General features: G+C 47.1%; 1 long non-coding RNA gene across 1 annotated transcript; it reads right to left on the bottom strand.

Annotated features, from left to right (window-relative positions):
* Positions 1 to 429: 429 nt before the first annotated feature.
* LOC309521698 lies at positions 430 to 1,010 on the bottom strand. The gene is made up of 2 exons (XR_014214751.1): positions 957 to 1,010; positions 430 to 590 (listed from the first exon to the last, which is right to left on the bottom strand). It is a non-coding gene; the product is annotated as an uncharacterized lncRNA (long non-coding RNA).
* Positions 1,011 to 1,454: the final 444 nt, after the last annotated feature.

Here is a 1,454-nt window from a genome sequence, read left to right as displayed (position 1 = left end):
TAAAGGGGAGAGATTCTGCCAGAGATATTCCTTTCCCCCTGGTGACATTTGGTCACAGACACACAGGGTAGCAGGCCATTACTCATTGTAACTTGTAGGCGTGAACCCCAGCAGGGTGTAGGTTCCAGAGTCATCCATCACACAGGAGAGATGCAGGGGGAGGAGGGGTTGGGGAAAACACTTAGAAGTATTCAAAATTGCTCCTTCAAAGAACCCTCCTCCAAATCTTTGATCTGCACCATGTTTGAAGCACAGCCAAAAAAAAAAAAAAATGCAAACAAACCAGGTCACCCAAACTTCACATTAAAATGCAAGGCAAATGGGGAACATTGTGGGGCAGGCAGGGGGAGAGGAAGGTGAAGGACTGCTGCCTGAAACTTCCCCTAACCTCACCCAGTATCAAGCCCCCTAGAAATACAATATGATATGATACGATAATCTTTATTGTCATTGTCCCATACAGAACAAGGAAATTGAAAAAATCTACATCAGACATTCAAAAACCAACAAGCCTGCTATCTCAGCCTGGTTAACCCCCTAAAAACTCTGATACCCCATAATTAAATACAATATACTCCCATAGAGACTACCTTAAAAAGGTAAAGGGACCCTTGACCATTAGGTCCAGTAGTGGACGACTCTGGGGTTGCGGCGCTCATCTCACTTTATTGGCTGAGGGAGCCGGCGTACAGTTTCCGGGTCATGTGGCCAGCATAACTAAGCCGCTTCTGGCAAACCAGAGCAGCACACGGAAACACCGTTTACCTTCCCACCGGAGCAGTACCTATTTATCTACTTGCACTTTGACATTCTTTCAAACTGCTAAGTTGGCAGGAGCAGGGACCGAGCAACGGGAGCTCACCCTGTCACAGGGATTCGAACCACCAACCTTCTGATTGGCAAGTCCTAGGCTCTGTGGTTTAACCCACAGCGCCACCCGCATACCTAAAGACTACCTTACACTGCGTTTAAAACCAAAATTGCATTTGGATAGAAACTGTTTCTCAGACGGCTAGTCCTAGTCTTTTTAGCCCTGTACCTTCTTTCAGAAGGCAGAAGCTGAAAGAGATCATTTCCGGGGTGCGCACTATCCTGCCCTATCTCTGCAGCTTTCTTATGACACCTGGAAGCATAGATTTGATCCAAGATTCCCCGTAGATTCCCCACCTTGCTCTGTAGCTGTGAAGTAAAAGGGTATTGGAAACCAGAGTCCAGCAATTGCACTGGCAATTCTTCCTGGAGTTGCTGTCTAGTCAAGGGGGATGGAGAGAGGAAGAGAGAATAAGGTTCAGCCAAGTTTGATAATAATCATTATTATGTATAAATGATCACCAAAGCTTATCGTACACAGGTGTGCAGCCTGTGGTCCAGTGGCTGCTTTTGCCGCCCTGCCCCCATTTGTGCTGAGCTCCCGTTGCTCGGTCCCTGCTCCTGCCAACCTAGCAGTTCAAAAA

This window comes from Podarcis vaucheri, assembly GCF_965113315.1.
Source record: "Podarcis vaucheri genome assembly, chromosome: 16".
Classification (NCBI taxonomy): Eukaryota; Metazoa; Chordata; class Lepidosauria; order Squamata; family Lacertidae; genus Podarcis; species Podarcis vaucheri.
This window is presented reverse-complemented; position numbering and strand designations above follow the sequence as displayed.